We start from the raw sequence: 18,695 nt of genomic DNA, 5'->3' as shown, positions 1-18,695 counted from the left end.
ATTATTTAATTAGTAATTTAACATGCTGTGCTTGGGTAACTACGAGAGTTTATCAAGTTAGGAAAACGAGATGACAAAATATGAGAGAGACATAGAGAGAGAGAGAGAGAGAGAGAGAAGAAAGAGAGAAAAACGAAGAACATGACACAGAGAAAGATTAAAAGAAAGAGAAGCAGAAACAGAGATATATAGAGATAAGTAGAGAAAGTGAGAGAGAATGTGAAAAAGACAAAGATTTAAAAATATATGAAGCGGAAGGAAAAAAGTGAATGAGAGGCAAAGAGAAAGACCGAAAAAGATAGAGAGGAAGAGAGAGTGAGAGAGAAGAAAGAGAGAAAGACGAAGAACATGACACAGAGAAAGACTAAAAGAAAGAGAACCAGAAACAGAGACAAATGGAGATAAGTAGAGAAAGTGGGAGAGAATATGAAAAAGACAAAGATATAAAAATATATATAAAGCGGAAGGAAAAAAGTGAATGGAAGGCAAAGAGAAAGACAGAAAAAGATAGAGAGGAAGAGAGAGAGAGAGAGAGAGAGAGAGAGAGAGTGAGAGAGAGTGAGAGTTTCGGTATTAATCTACGTAACATTACCTCATAACAAATTACACTTTTACCAATTCAGTGCTTAGGGAAAACTTACCTTTTCAGAGAATGTAATAAATTATTTTTATACATAAAGATTAATTATAGAAACAAGATAATATTTAAAACACTGGCATTTAACCTAAAATTAAAGGTAATACAATATATTTAAAAACCCATACCCAATTAACAGTTATAACAATTTTCTAGAAAAACGATTTAAAAAAACATGTTCCCTAGTTATTTTGAGGCATTTACACAATTGACAAATTAATTATAGAATCCAATTATACAATCATATCAATTATACGAGAATTGATTGCACGTTATGCACAAGTTATGCACAACCTTGTTCCTGATATCAGAAAATCGAAATATATCCGCTCAACTACTGAAAGAGCCATTGTCATAATTCGTTTAGAATCACGTGCCTGAGCGGAATTAGTCAAAGGGAATTCGTTCTAGCCCAAGATTATTCTATTGCGAACATAGCCGAGATCGGAAGTTTGTCGCGCAGCAAAAGTAGAATAACTCTAGATATATTACAGCATAAATCATACCAACGAGTGTATTTATTAACTAATTCGGAACTGCGACCTATATTCCGCAGCTGATCGGATGTAATTTAGAAGACGTGAGAGAGTCCGCTGTTTTAAAGGATACAATAGTAACTATACATAATGGTAACTTTAAATACAAAGGAAACTCGGGATTTTTTAAATTTTCAATTGCTCTATCTTAACCATTGGACTTATTGATTGTGCGACTATATGAAATTTTACTACCTTACAACAAAAACCATAATAATTCTTAAGGAAAATAAACAAAAAATGCTAGATAATCAGTAACTTATGTACAACTTTCTCCGTTGACCCTGTTTGTTACGAGATGTTATAAAAAGTAAGTGCAGCAGGTAAAATGGTCCAAGACATAGCACGCTTTAGCAGACATGCAAATATATCCGACATATAAACTACAATAACCTTTTCTCAAGATAAAATATTATACGAATTAAACGAGCATATTTCAAAGAATTTTTCATTTTTATGAATAAAGAACACTTTTGTGTTGTGTTGCTATAGTAAACAGGTTTCTTGTTTCATATATGCTGAATATATATGAATATATATGTAGGGAATTAAAGGTCTCCCACAAATAAAAAGATAAAGATTTAAAGTTTATTGGTAAAGAACACATAAACAAAAGTAAAAGGATAACTAGTTAACATTAAAATACATTAGCGTAAAAAGAAACGTGTNCAATATTGAATAAATATATTTTGTTTGAAGATTATTCAAGTCTTGGTACATTTTAAAAATAAAAATTTGTGAGAGTGCATAAAATTATAAGCAATTAATTTACAAGAAATCATGGCGACAGTATAAGGCACAAAATACGACTAACACTTCCCGATAGTTCATTAAATAATTTTTTTTTCTTTTGACCAAAACCAGAACATGGTGATTCTTTACAATATGATTAAGAAAACTTTTGAATAGGAGTAAGCTAATTTTTGAGAAATTTTTCAATGAAATAAAATGTAAAAAACAGTAAAATGGAAAATACCTACTAAATTATTTCTATTTAAATTGTTTACAACATGGAAGACCTACTTTCTAATTTTTCTTAATCGGTTCTCTGTTATAAATCTATGTACACATACAATAACTTCCGTTTTGTTTACTTGTTTCACAAAAAGAGACATAAAATTGGTACAAATTTCCTAGCACAAAAGAAAAATGTATACATTTATAAAACTGTAATAATTCTTGAAGTAAATCCCGTATAAGGGCTGTCAGCATTATAATGACAAGAAAATGGGTTATGAGGAAAGTAGTGAATGGGGAAGTAAACATTACCAAATATGGAAATAAAATTATAATAATAATCTATTAAGTTTGGTGGTCCGATTGACTAAATATATTCTTTTCAATTAATTAATCTTTAAATAAGATTTGGTTTAGATAAAAAAAAGTCAGTGTCACGAGCGGGATTCGAACCCTTCGTGACTGTCACGATAGCTGAAGTGGTTGGAACAGCGGCGTATTTAGGCGAAGGTCGTGGGTTCGAAGCACGCTCGTGCCACTACCTTTTTTATTTCAACCAATACCTTACTTAAAGGTTAATTGATGTGATAATAATAGTTACAAGTTGTAAGAATTGACTAAACAAATAATAATTATTAATTTTTTGTACTATTCTTAGCCATATGCCCAAAAACCAACACTTAACTTTTCAGAAAATAAACAAATAAAAATAACTAAATATTAATAATTAAATTAACTCTTTTGCATACTTCCAACTATGACTGTTTCTTGATGCATTTGCGCAGTTCTCCTGTAAAGTATTTTCTTTCGATACCGAGTACTTTTTGGTATCGAATATTGACATTACAAGTACTGTATCGAGTACGTTTTGTAGTATTGATAATAATACTCAAATAGATTTTTCATCGACTGTTCAAGTAATATTTAATTGTTATTTTCCGTTCGAAATTTACCTTTCATCAAAATGGCAGTTGACTAGTTACTGTTCGGAGCGCCTACAAGTGGCCTATGTCAACAAAGTTAATCAAGATTTCGAATTGGTGGTTGATAACTCTGCTGATAATTATTGTAACTCATAATTCTGGTTATTTTACTAAGAAAACTGAATCGTTGGCGTCTTTTAAACTGTGCGGGAATACGTCTAATCTTTCCAAACATTTGAAAACAAAATACCCGTTGATCAATTTTCTCAAAACTCGATAACGATAAAATTGAAATATCAATTTTGTTGAAATGTATTGACAGCTTTTCCTTGTTCTTTCTTACTTAATACACTGTATAAAAAATACTTAAAAATATGAAAAAACTGCAAATTTTTGTTTACTTTAACGCATGGGCGTATTTTACCCACAAGTCGATAGTAAGTTAATAATTTGAGAATAAACGTCTAAGTACTCATATGAATAAATACTTGTTAATAACGAATAATTTCTGTCCATAATTGAGTAGTATCGAATATTTCTTTCTATCCTCTCCCAAATCTTTCCTCTATCTACCCTTGCCAAATTTCTAAAAAACTCTCTCTCCAAAGATTATTGCCCATAATTGAAAATTCTAATATTATTCCCGAACATTGGTTGGATTCCGCTAATTTCACTCGATAAATAAACAGATGCACCTTGTTGCCGACAATATCGCCTATTGCATTGAACAAAAACAGCGAAAGTAACCTTCGCAGTGAGGGACCAACGATGAGCTTTTAATGTAAAGGAGGGTTGTCACTAAGTGATTTCTTCGAACTGACTCAGATTACACAATTACCGTAAATCAAAAATATTTAAACATTGAAAAAAAATTAATATTACATTGGTTAAGATAAAAAAGTCAGTGTCACGAGCGGGATTCGAACCCACGATCTTCGGCTAGATACGCCGCTGCTCTACCACTTCAGCTATCGTGACCTCGATCCACTCAGACACTAACTTCCCATCTCAACCCCACCTTCGAATTTTCCCTCCTTTTTGCCATTTTTCAATCAATCATTTTTCTTTTTTATCTCAACCAATGCCTTACGTGAAGACTAATTAATTGAAAAACGTTATTCGGTCAATCGGACCACGAACTAGAATAAATTACATTTTTACTTAAGACAAATACAAAAGTAAAAAGAAGCACAGGAGTATCCTACTTCAACTATAGTTCCTTACACGCTGCCATTATGCCTTGAGCCTCTTTTCCATCACAGCCTAAAAACATTTTTGGCCATTCTCATCCATAACTCATATCATTAGCATTAGTAAAAAAGAGCTGCCTCAACAAACAAACAATCAATATAGTTTGCAAAAGAGCAATGTTATTAATATCTGATAATTAATTGATTAAAAATGCGAAGTACAATAAATCATGTGTTTATTGCTTTGTCTCTGTTAGAATATAATAATACTAATAGAATATAAGTATAAAAGTACAGACACATCAAATAATTTTTAACAGTTTTGTTTGTTTTAAACATACTCTAGTTAATTGTGGTGATTTCGTGTCGAAATATTCTACCAGCGTCCAGTTGTCAAAAGTTGTAAAAAACATCAGTTATGCTTTGCATAAATTTGTCGACGGACTGTTAATGTAAGTTTAAAACGTGGGCATAACGCGTGCAGTGCCAATGCCAGGAAATCCAATAAGCTTTTGACAGCTTGGGCCGCACATCCCGGTGCGGTTTCTTTTCATCCCGTTTAAAACTTATTCAGCCCTGACCGTGCAACAGAAAAAGGCCCAGATGTTTATTAAAAACGTCCCAGCCCCTCCGGTATCCAAGAAAACCGGTTTGTTGTCAGCGATGACATATCTCGAGAGTTGAATGAAAGACGCTTCCATCAAAACTTTCGTCGTCCATTGTACTTCTAGAATTAAAGACGTATAAAATTGTTAGAAATTTAAAAAAAAAAGTCGCATCGAAGTTGGTGTAAAAAGTGGGATACCCTAGTTAGGGAAATTCTTGATTAAAAGGGCACATCAAACGTTGGGCCCGTACAATGATTGGCTTTTAACTTGGAGGTAAAACTTTTTCTTTCTAACCAAAGTTATTCGATTGCTTTCCGCCAAACTTTTGTCCCTTCTCCCCTTTCGTCTTTTCCCTTTAATACTATTTAAGCACAGTGATATATATTTAATAAATAATACAAGTTAATAAAACCTTCTAAAACCATTCTGACTGGTGTCCGGTTTCATGATCGATTCCTGCAGACCTCAATTAGCCTTGAGGAATATTTAATTTCCAAGTTGCTTTAAAACATCCACCCCTTTCGCCCTTCTCTTTCCCATTCATTCCCCACCCTGTCTTATGCATAATGCATATTCCACTTCTAAGCCTCCGACCTGATTTCATATTAATTTCAACATTCATATTGGAAGAGCAGGTCAGTCGCTTAGTTAGTTACTTTGGCATCAAAGGTTTAGACTTAGACGCCTAAGTAATGCAAGTGTTCAGATTCGTTGGTAATTAGGTTGTTCAACCAATAGTTTAAACAACGTTATTTTATCAATGAATTGGTATTCAGTGCTACTACTTAAACTTCCAGAGATAGAATTCTCTCCGTGGGTTTTTATTTGTAATATATGAAACCATGTACTAAAGCTATAATAAGCAAATATGCTACTGTGCCGGATAAGAACTTGTGGATGATAATCCCTCGTGACATTATTCAAATTTATTTGAGGTTGCTAAAGAGCATGAAATGTGTCGATCGAATAGTACTAATGTCTTAATCCTAGAGGTAGCTAACCAGTTGGCCGTGGTACCATCGTTCCGTTGTCTTGGAAAGGTTCTTAGGTAGGGTAAGGTTTAACTTAAAGCGGGTAACACACTTACCCGATGCAACACTACGCGACACAACCCGATCCTACCCGACGCAAATCCAAAGTTCAATTTTCCATAAGATTGTACCCCGTGCACATCTGCCCGATGCCACGCAACGCTACCCTACACTACGCTCTGCGATCCCCATTGTCCAGATTTTCGTCGGGTAGCATCGAGTACAGTCGAAAACAAAAGAAACGGACACTCATATTTTTATTATTTATCATGTATTATTGTCGTTATATTAATTACAACATACTTACTTTAATATAAACCAAATTAACCGGGATCAAAGAGGTAGCTAAAGAGCATGAAATGTGTCAATCGAATAGTACTAATGTCCTAATCCTAGAGGTAGCTAACCAGATGGCCGTGGTACCATCGTTCCGTTGTCTTGGAAAACTTCTTAGATAGGGTATGGTTTAAATTAAACCGGGGAACACTACGCGACACAAGCCGATCCTATCCGACGCAAATCCAAAGTCCAATTTTCCATAAGATTGTATTACCCCTGTGCACATCTTCCCGATGCCACGCAACCCTACTCTACTCTACGCTCTGCGATCTCCAGTGTCCAGATTTTCGTCGGGTAGCATCGAGTACAGTCGAAGACAAAAGAACCGGACACTCATAATTTTATTCAAACTGCATGTATTATTGTCGTTATATTAATTACAGCATACTTATTTTAGAAGGTCTGAAGTATTCGTGTGTCGCATCTATTAGTACATTTCAGTTGTTTTCTAAAGTCCAGTACATTAGGCAAAACGAACATATTTTAATATAAACCAAAATAACCGGGATCAAAAAATCATTAGTTTTTATTAAAACAAATTAATTTTAATGGTTTGGTAGAAAATTGAATAAAACACGGGAATACCATTTTTTGATATAATGAATTTAACTAACAATTTATTACACGGTTTTGGTCATAAAATTAAACTAACAATTTATTTCATGGTTTTGCTCATAAAATTACACCATTTTCATCGAGTAGAATCAGGACAGGACACTCATATTTGTTATAGTTTATTTCAAACTATGTATTTAATTTTGTCGTTATATAATTAGAACATTCTTATTTTAATATAAACCAAGTTAAACGAGATCAAAAATTCATGAGTTTTTATAAACATTATTTAATTAGGTTAGCTTGTGCTCATAAAATTTAACTAACAATTTATTACACGGTTTTGCTCAAAATAATGCATTAAGAACAAAAGAGGCGTTGCGATTGTGATACTGATTTGTGATACACGCTGTGTGACTGTACGTGGCTTGCGCTTGACGTCGCATAGATGTGCACACCCTACCAAAACGTGTCAAGGAGTCGGGTAGCGTCGCATAGCGTTGCATCGGGTATGTACCCCGCTAGGCACAACACACTTTTTTTTTAAGCTTTGGCGATTACTATACTTAATAAATGCCTGATTGTCTTCAACAGATTACAAACTCGTTATAATAAAAGCATGAGAAAAACTTGATAAAAGAGACAACTGTCACTGATTATTAAAACATTCCCTTTAGTTTATGGTAACTATACTAAATCCTTCTTATAAAAGTAATTAATCCTTATTAAATCTCATTAAAAGATGAACAAAAGAGATTTTTTATAGATAAAGGGTTTGGCTAATCTTTTTAATCAGCACGCAATGTTTTAACCAATTCAAAGCTTGACAAAGATTGAATACATTTTACAAGGTCGAGATGCCACGGCTTGTAAATTTCCTGTGAACTGATTCAAAAATTGACCCTAATGAAAATTATAAAACATATTTCACGCATTTTTTTGCGAAATAAACATTTTTAAAATTAAAATATCACATGTTTACGAGAAACAAACATTTGAATATTATATCAACAATTTAGACTAACTATATTCGCTTTTGCGGACTCTTATCTTTGTGTTATAATATTTGCATGTTTGTTTGTATTTTTTATTGTCGGGAAACTTTTTCTAAATAACTAACAGTAAATCAATAAAATATAAAATAAACTGCTCAAAAATTATTAGGGATATTGCCAATTTTGCAGTATTTACTTTCTCTAGCATTTTTATTTTATTTTTATTATGAATTGCATTAACATTTATTTGAAATTAGTATAATTTTTCTGAAAGAAAATTTAATTAAGGGATTTCGAAGAATAGGAAAATAAAAAATTTTAATTGGATAATTTTACTTATTGGCACAATAATTTGATAAAATACTATTACCGTGTATGATGTCCTCTGTTAGCTAAAATCTCGGTGCACTTGTTAGACATACTGTTAATAAGGTTGTCAATAATTTCGTAAAAAAATTCCTTAGATATTGCAACGCTACACTTAGTTGTTGCAGGTCATCTGGTTGCGGATGGGTTCTGCAAAGCATCCCTCATATGGTCAATGGGAGTGAGGTTTGGTGACAATCGGGGAAGGGGCAGATGGGAAATGCACGGGTTTTCTAGCCATTGATGAACAAATCTCCCTCTATGATGTCTGGCATTGTCATCCTGAAATCGAAAATCCCTGCCAATGAGATTCCTGGTTTGAAGGATGTGTTCCTCGATAATTTCTTGGATCTAACTGTATTGAGGTTGCCTTCAACAATATGGAGTCTAAATCGTCCTTCAGTGTAAATCCCAGTCCAGACCATTACACCGCCTCCTCCAAACTCCAATATTTTATTGGGTAAATATTTTCGATTTATGCTGATTGTTTGTGAAACTTGTAGAAGTGACAAGCATTCCTTCACACTGAAACCTCTTACTCACTCACTGATAACCTTCAGGTCAATCGTCTTGGAGGATTTTCTGGCTGGATTGGAAGTGATAATTGTCTTATTAGTCGGTTATTTTTTATGCGTAGTGATGATTTTTATAGCGTGATTGGATGAAATCAAGTATAATCTATAAGATATATGTAAGTCGTTATGAAACTAAGGTATCAACGTTTCTTCGCGTGGTCGGAAAGTAGAAAACTAACTTGGGAGTTGACATAACCACTTATTTGATGTTCACACACACACACACACACACACACACACACACACACACACACACACACACACACACACACACACACACACACACACACACACACACACACACCCGCCTCAAGTGAATAATTGGTTAGTAGGAATCATAAAATAAAATAGAGATTTGAGGCTGTAGACTACGAACAAATAAACGAAATTTTACACTGTCATCTTGGAACATATCAAGTATACGTTAAAGGAAAACAAAACAAACATTTCTCTGATATTTTTCCAATAATGTGATTGACCTGGCAGATTTTGGTTGTATGCAAATCACAATTTTAACACCATTGGAACAATCTACACAAAAAGGAGGGAAAATTCAAAAGGTGGGGTTGAGATGGGAAGTTGGCGTCCGAGTGGATAGAGGTCACGTTAGCTCAAGTGGTCATTGTCCAGTATGATTGAGCATTCAAATATTAATTATGAACATTTTAAACAAAACGTTTTTTGTAACGTTTAAAACAATTACCACTTTTAAAATTAGTGCGGCGCCAAATGGAAACTGTCTGTTACTTTCTGTTTCGGACTGTTGGAAAATCAAATTCATTCCAAACACGGGCCAGAATAGTTAACTCGCTCCCGAGGGAAATCCTGCCGGCCTCAAATATGAAATATTCAAACATACGCCTACAACTACACAGACCAGCGTTTTACTAATACGGTTCTCTATAGAACAGGAACAAAGGAATTGGAGGTGATGAAACATGATTACGGAGCAACATGTAAAATCCACGAGGAAATTCTTACTCTCCGCAAGTATCATATCTCAAGCATCACTGCTCAGTTGAAAAGTACATTTTGGATGTTTAAAGTTAGTTTTATAATGGAAAAAATGCATAAAAACTTGGTGACGTTATTGCTAAACCCCAATAACATAGAAAGCACCTTAATAAAGATGGTAATTAAATTTTATAATGTTAAGTAATGTAATACCCCAATTTATAAGAAACCGCCCAAAATTTCCACATAAACTATTAGTAAATTTTAAAACGTTTTTTAGCTTAATGTGATAATTTTCTTAGATGTAATTAAAAACATTTATATTTTTAAAAATTCCGAGTTTAGAAAGATTAATTAATACATTCAACCAATATTACGAGCAACACTCTCTCATATTTATATTGTTCATGATCATTTCCTAAATTGCACCTAAGAATTGAAAGTTCCAATTCAAAGCATTTATTCCATAAATAAACTTGATCTTAACGGAAAAAAATTCGAAAATGTTGGTCTCGATTAACAGTTAATTCGTAATTTTTTGATATTGTGATAATAGGAACCGTACGATACATTGAGAGTGAATACGTTTTTGGAAACCTGACTACCAGATTGATTTGTTACTTTGTTCTTGTTACGCGTACTACACGTGTTAAGTCATCCAACATCTAGTGCAAACCAGAGCTTTCCAATGAAAAGACCTGAGACAAATATTCAAAACATTTTGCCATCGAACTGATCGATGCCAAAAGTTTGAGATCAACCTCTCTACCAAACGACTGAAGCCATTTCTACACATTCCCATCCCGAGTATTCACCATGTCGCCTTAATTGACAATGGTCAGGAAACACGATCTTACAAAATCAATGCATATTTTTTATGATAGAGGAGTTAGCCTATTGCATATCGAGCTAATAAGATCTGTTTTTGCCTCGCTATTGTGTTAGGGTACATTAGTCAGGTTCAGACTGTTGATCAGTTCCAAATCTTCCTGGTGCACTTTTGTGAAGGAGACTTGCGGTTTCTCCTCAGCTTGTTGCAGTAACTACATCCAGATAGGCCATCACAGTATCACTGAATGTGTTCCAAGTTCTTATTCTCTTCACATCCAAATCTTCACAATGTTTCTTCTGCTAATACACATTTCTAGATTGTTTTTTCAGGTAACATTATTCAGTCAAAAAACCTGTCGGACTGAAGGTGTTATTACAGACGCCCTCCAGCAATTATTGTTTAAGTTTACGTTCGTCTATAAATATATATGCGTGTCTCATTCTTGGGGAGGTAAATCCCGGTGAGTCGACATCATTTGGGATTTTTATTTTTATTTTATTTTATTCATTCTTTTTTTGCATATTAATAAGTCACAGTGTGGTTTCAAAGCCGGAAGAATTCATACTGGCTCCGTTCTTGCCCTGTCTGATCATTACCCAGTGTTCAAATTGCCGGGGCACCCAGGCGATGGTCAGGACACCATTGCCACTGACTTCGGCCAATGATGTCCATACATATGTCAGATATTCGTTCAAACTTGTAGCAAACATTTTTCATCGTTAAACGCCCGCTAAATTGTGTTCCTATCAATTTCGCTTTGAAAGATAAGCTCACAGCAAAACTAGGAAGGTAGTGTTTTTATTGTTGTTCTTACCTTATCATAAAAAAAAATATAAGCCATGTTTGGCAGTTATCGTAATATTTCGCAGATTAATCAGCATGCTCGGAAAATTTAAACACTTCCTACTAGACCACATTCAGAACCGAGGAATATTATTCGGTTTTGCGAACGCTCACTGCTTATTATATACCTGTCACGTAGTTGGAATTCATATTTTTACTTGACCGCTCAAAAATACTTCTGGCTTACTTAAAATAAGTTCGTATCCACTATGTTTGCGTGCATATAGACGATCGTGCAAAGTTACACGCTCCTTGCACTCCAATCGTAGTCGCTATTGGAAAGCCAATTAAAAGCAATTTTATGCATGTACATTAAGTACAATATAGATATCAATGAAGGTAGAAATAGATAAAAATCATAAATAATAACATGAATGATTGTTGTAAAATTTACTAAATTAATTCTTCATGTTTTTAGATCACTGACAAGCAAAAAATTCCCCTCACTTATAATATAACTTGATTTGTATATATTTTTATGTCACGTTTTTTAACGTGTAACAATTGAGTCTTTGTCTAAAAAAGTAAATTGCTAACGAAAATAAAACATAAAAGAACAGACCGACAGATAAAATTTCTTTTAGATTTTTGATTAACATTTCAACATCGCGTATTTCCTATTCTTGCCTTAATTACATCTCGAAGACGCCTCAGCATACTTTCTACCAGTCTGGAACGTTTCTTTGCTGGGTTAGCCCATTCTTCAATAAGAGTCTTGTCAAGATTGAGGAGTGTATCAGGAAGTGCTGGACGTGCTGTTATTCGTCTTTTGAGGTTATTCCATAAATGTTCGATGGGGTTCAAGTCTGGATAACGGCTGTCCTGGCTAAGACCCTGATGTTATGCTGTTGAAGGTACGTTTGTACTATGCGCACGACATATGGACGGGCATTATCGTGCATTAGATTAGGATTGTCGTTGATTTCATGGAGGATAGGAAACCATGTTTCAAAATATCATACACATTGCGAGTGGTCGTCAAAGACTATCCACGAATAACTCTGGACTGTACATTGAAACTCCAGTTACGTTGAAAAGGTAGGCTCTGGGAAAAATTACACGCTTCGTACCGTTCATTTCACCTTCTGCACAGTCTTTCACGCCCATCTGGAGGTCATAGTGCAAATCTACATTCATCTGTAAAAAGTACAGCAGACCAATCGTTCAAAGACCAATGGCTTTGTTCTCGAGCAATTACGAGCCGTGCAACTCCGTGTGTTCTGGTTCTCTTACGGGGCGAAAAGTCATCAATCCATACTGACTAATCTTCTTCGAGCAGTGTATTCAGAAATTTGGACACCTCGAATTTCCACGAGCTGATGAATCTCTTGGACAACAGTAAGGTGCCGGTTTTGCAAAATTCTCAAAGTGAAAAAACAGTCATCCTGTGCTTCTGTTACTCTAGGCCGTCCAGAACCGGGCCTTCTATGGTAGGACCCAGTTTCTCGAAAACGTCTAACAGCGTGTCGTGGTATTTCGTAGGGAAATCCGATGGCCATAGCCGGATAAGTGATGGAACATCCAGCATCAATAAGTGTCACACCACGCGCAACATCCTCAGCACTAATTGGCATTTTTAAGTTTAAAAATCAAAATTACGAAAACAAAGATGAAAACTCAAATGGTTATTGCTTTAGAATTCAAATGAGACTGAATAAACATTTCAAATTCCGTAAAAAGTAAATATGGAAAAATACTTTGTTTTGAATTAAGTTCAAAGTCGTGGGTTCGAATCCCTCTCGTGCCATTAACTTTTTTTCATCTCAACTAAAACCTTAATTAATTTTGAATTAAGGATTAAGTGTCTTATGATACTCAATTTAAAACATAGTATAAACAAATATTTAATGATAAAAACAATGATACCGATTAAGGGCAGATTTTTCTTTTAGGTAGAAAATGAAAAAAAATCAATTGGGTGAAACTTTTTGCCTGTCAGTGTATATGTATGTAGTGGGTGTACTCGAAAAGTTTGATAACATATTCAATCTGTCAAGGCATGACTTATTATTACAAGGTATGGTAACATTATTTTGAGAAAAACCTCCCTTGATATTCCAGGCAAAATAATGACGGTCGCTTGGGGACAGTTTTGTAAATTTAAGGTTACGAGCTCGATTAGAAGATGCTTAGTAGGCGGACGCCGTAATAAAGTGCAAGTTCTTGCCTCAATATACCACTTAGGCCCTCTAAGGTTTAATATCAAGTGGTGAATCAATAGGTTGGGTTATTGCTCGTTTGACTTTGGGATTCCGCTCAGTTCCCAGCCCGGGGACAGCCTTAGTAGATGTAAAGCTGGTTAAAGTTAGGAAACTTGGTACGAGCTTTTGTAAAAGACACAACTCTCCCAGACTGGGACAAAGTCATCCAATCACTTTTTATAACGTCAAACTTATGTTTAAGAATAAGTAAGTTGAGTTGGCGTGGGGGACAAATGCCCTTCCAAACTTGGGGGAAAGTTTACAATTTATGTAAAATTTTATACAATTTTTACCATAAAAGCCTAGCGCCTATGTTTAGAAAACTTTTTATAATTCAATATATTAGTATACTTAATTTAAAACTGGCATATGTTGGTAAGAGTTCTTGAATCAAGACGTTGCTTTCTTTTCTTTGGATTGAATAAAGTCCATTGCATACAATTTCTCACGAGGGTTTGATAAATATATACTACAAATACTGCATATAATTAAATGCATTCATCAACAAAGTAAGGTTGTAAAGAAAATGCGTTATTCATCTGTTTTCATTTGGGGTTTGCATGATTACGTTTTTACATTCATGAATTTAAGTTCCGTGGGTTTTTCACATCATCGTCTTGCCCTAAGTCTACAAAAGTTAATCGATAATTTTTTTTTCCTATTAAATAAATTCATCAACTTTTTATTAAAACAACATAATAAATACAAACTGTCATTATTTATGTCAAAGGACAATATTTTAATTATTTTCTCCATGAATAATTTCAAATTGATTTGCAAGAAAACAGGCTGAATTATCTACATAAAAGACAGTTTAAAAACTTTTTTTGCTTTTAAAGAAAGTTTTCTCAGCAGTGCTTTCAACTTTGATAAAAACCTCATCACTCTTCTTATAGAAAGTTTCCTTCAAAAATCTGGAATGATATGCATGGATTATGTTTATTTTAATAATATAAATATTTGATAGTTATTATTTATACAATAATGCCACCAATCTTGCACAACACGAAAATAATGAGCCCAGATTTAATTAAACATATAAAAAAATTATCTATGTTTAATATTAATTTAAATACAAACAAGGTAACATTTGTGCGCGATGTATATATTGCAGACAAATACAAAACATAAAATGTAAATAAATTAATGAAAATAAAGTTATGTTGACATACTGATAATGTAAGAGAGCTTACACAGATTTTAAAAAGAAAGGTTGCACATTGTTAGCATATCCACCTGGTATATGCACGTTACTGATAATAGTTTTTTTAATATTTTTACTACTTAACCAAATATTTTTTCGATGTTATACATACACTTGCGCTGAAGAAGGCTTAAATTGCATAGCTGAAGACTTTAATAATAAAATAGTGCAAATAGTTCTGCCAGCGACCATGCTGTTCCTCAATTCAAGCATAACCCGAACTAAACATTTTAATTAATCGTACATACACAAAACTGTCTCCTGCAGTACTTACTGAAAGTTTGATCGATTGAGAATAAGCCATATGCAAATATCGACGTGCAAAATTTTAAATTCCCATTTACATATGTCCTTAAACTCCTCTTAGGGGGCGTCGGTGGCAGCAAGGTTTAGTCTTTGACACGGCGCTCATCACTGTAAGGTAAAGGTAAAAAAAAAACACCTCTTATTGAAAATATTATTTAATGTTTTTATTTTAAAAAGTATTATAAAAATAGTATTAGAGAGTACGCGCTGTACCTGAAAGTATTATAAAAAATAACATTGGAAGTTACGTGCTGTACCTGAAGCGAAGGGATTAAAAAAAAACGCATTAGTATATAAAGAAATTTAAAAACGAAACATCACCCTTTCTCCAAATTAGTGTTCACGAAAGATTCCACAGGGTTATATTCAAATGTGTCCTGGATTGTCCCTGGCGAAGCTTTCGGGGAACATTAATCATTCGTTTCTTTTTTTACTATGTTTTCCTTTCTTCCCCGTTTCGAACCACCCACCCAATTCTTTTATGAAAAATATATCACGGATCTGCCTCATGACTATGTTTTCACATTGAATATCCTGCCCAGTTTTCAAGGTCGTGCAAAAATAAACAAAAATCATGTATGTAACAATTTGTGGTTAATTTTTAAAATATTTCGTTATTAGTTTAAAAATTTATCATTTGTGTTTGGTTGATTTTTTCAATTCAACGACAACAACAAAAATTTTCTGTATTAAAAATAGATTATTTTGTAGTTGTAATTTTACTAGTTGATTAAAATAAAGAATGTAATGATCAACTGTCATGCCAGAATATTTTACCACCTTATTTACAGTTTTGTAGAAATTTATGCATATGGAATTTTACAATTCGGATTAACGTGCTTCAAAGCAATTTTATTACCATTGATTGTTATTGAAAAGCTGAAAATCAGCTAATCTCAACATGGTCAAAAATCGTCATTTTTATAAGAACCAATAAATTCTCAGCACACTTACTAATAGAATCAATACGAGATGTGTGTTTTAATGATAATCTTCATTATATTATCGTAGATAAATTTAAGGAATTTTTAAATTAATAAATTTAAATTTTAACTGACAAACATTCCGTGATTTGATTTTCCTCGAAGTTTTTCCACACATGTTTCTGGTCAAAAAGTACCCGTTTGATAGAGCAGCCCCTGAATGTTTTTTCCTCCTTCTTTCTTAGACGGAAGCTTCTATTAAAAATAAAACCCTTTCAGCACCGTGCGCTCATGAAAGGGCGAGATAAGGGCTGTATGGTCGCCCACTCCCGTCGAGCTATCAGCCCTTCTGATAACAGGGCGGATGTTTGGACCTAGGCCAGGAGACAAGTTCCGAACCGGGATTTTAAAAAAGCACTTTTCGGCGGAAAAAGTAAAGCGCCAAAAAAAATTGCTGTGAGGAAGAGAGAGAATTTTTGATACAAACACGCTGCAAAAAAATGTGTTAAAATAACGGGCGAGATTAAAGGCAGATGTTATTTTATTTATGCTTATGCAAAACTAAAAAAGATTTCATCAAGTCGTATTTTTTATGTGCAACTCAGAAAACAAGAAATAGACAGTTTTAACTACACACAAAGAGTGTGAATTTGTCCATAAACTTTCACATTTTGTCGCAAGCCTGTACTTCTAAGAAGTCATTAGTCTAAATGCACGACTGAAGTGCCAAGTGGCTTCAAGTTGAGTGAATTTGATCTCTTTGATCTCAAAGGAAACATACTATTTTAACAAGATGAAAACACAACCCTTGTTACGCCATGTAAGGCAAATGTTATGTTGATCGTAATTTCGACATGCCTACCCTTTAGTAGGATGTCATAAAAAATCTTCCCAACCTAAACACACAAATGGACAAATTAGAAAATTGACGTTGTTGTGAATAAATACTGTTTCCAGTTAAGTGTGCAGTTGTAATATGGTAACTACTAGCAATTGTATTTTTTATAAAGGTACATGAGCCTTAAAAAAATTGTTTTATTATCGTTAAAAGAATTTATGATAATTCAATTGATATTAATCAATTATCGTTAAAAGAATTTATGATAATTAGCATTAACACACAAAATTATATAATTATAGCTAAAACATTTTTTAACAAGGGAATTTTAGAAAAAGTAAACTCCAATACGCAAATGAATTTAACTTTATTGAACAAACACAAAATTTTATTTTCACATTCTCCTCATAAACAATATATAAATTTTTACCCATCTTAATTTGTTTTTGTGAAATAGGCAGTTAAATTTATTGTAAATTCTTCTTTAAAAATTCAATTAGGTGTTCGATGTTAGAAATATATTTTACATTTGTCTGTTTACTTCTCCGTGGAAATATTACAATCATTCTGTCCGTCGTTGTTTGGAGTTCTAATCTATTTGTACCGAAACTAAAACCAAAATTGGTTCGTTATTTATTGATATTAATATTTACAAAGTTTAACGATAAGACAGCAAACTGCCATATTATAAAATTTTAACTCTTAAAGACCTTTTGTTTTTGCTAATAAAAACAATTTATTTTAGCTAGTTTACATTTTCAGTTTATTTTTACATGTGTGGTGATTAGTGACCGTAAATCGATATTTATTTTTACAGTTTTCAGCTTTTTCATGATTTAGTATAAACAAGACTCGAATTTACGTAGGTTAGAGTCATTTGTACTTTAAGTACTTTATCTACTTTCAGCAATAAGCCTGGGTGTGTTTCCGTGTCTCTCTCTCTCTCTCTCTCTCTCTCTCTCTCTCTCTCTCTCTCTCTCTCTCTCTCTCCTTATCCTTCTCTGACTTAATTTGTTTGCCTATCTATATATCTTTCTGTTTTTGTATATATTTCTCTATCCATCTTTCTTTCTTTCAAACTATCTATCTATTTATCTATACATCAACGTATCTGTATATCTGAGTAAAAGAATTTTTTATTATTGTTTTAAAATTAATATTATTAATAATATTTACCACCAAAATAACCGTTTCTAGTTAGTCAGTCGGCGGAAAGTGACGCTGCTGTTGAGAAAGAGTTTCAATTTTTAAGCCCCGTGGCCTTTTTAGGTTTTATACATTTTACATTGTACAAACCCTTTCCGATTTAACAAAGCTGGCTGTTTTGTTGAATGTTTTACCGGTCGAGTTTTCCCGGAGTTCATTAACAATTGACAGGGCGGATTTTAAACCGACGGAATGCTCTTCCAGGACTTGGTCCATCCATTAACATTTTCAGCATTCACGTCCAGGTAATAGTTTGTGGGGACGTTTTGGTGAAATCCATCTAACGGTCTCACATTTTGTAATATATTCAACCGAAAAGGGCCGTTTACAAAATTAAAAATGAAACTTGCAAAATCAATTAAGGTTTTTAGTTGAGATAAAAAAGTCAATGGCACGAGCGGGATTCGAACCCACGATCTTCGGCTTGATACGCCGCTGCTCTCCCACTTGAGCTATCGTGACCTCGATCCACTCGGACACCAATTTCCCATCTCAACCGCACCTTTTGAATTTTCCCTCCTTTTTGCCATTTTTCAAATGTCGTGTAATCGGATTGGATTCTCGACGACAAATTAAATGGCCACGGAGAGTTTTAGTGAAGTATTCTTCATTTTAAATCATTAAATTCACTAATTTCGTGGTCTGCTTGACCAATTAATATATTACAATTAATTAA

General features: G+C 33.6%; 1 protein-coding gene across 3 annotated transcripts in view; it reads left to right on the top strand.

The window, feature by feature from the left end:
* The window catches only part of LOC106662312 (neural cell adhesion molecule 1-like), a 489,063-nt gene that overhangs the window by 280,401 nt on the left and 189,967 nt on the right, over positions 1-18,695 (top strand). The gene's annotated exons all lie outside the window — the stretch shown is intronic.

This window comes from Cimex lectularius, unplaced genomic scaffold (assembly GCF_000648675.2).
Source record: "Cimex lectularius strain Harlan isolate CLEC.00 unplaced genomic scaffold, Clec_2.1 scaffold51, whole genome shotgun sequence".
NCBI classification, from domain to species: domain Eukaryota; kingdom Metazoa; phylum Arthropoda; class Insecta; order Hemiptera; family Cimicidae; genus Cimex; species Cimex lectularius.
The sequence above is the reverse complement of the archived record's forward strand: the minus strand, read 5'-3'. Positions and strand labels throughout refer to the sequence as shown.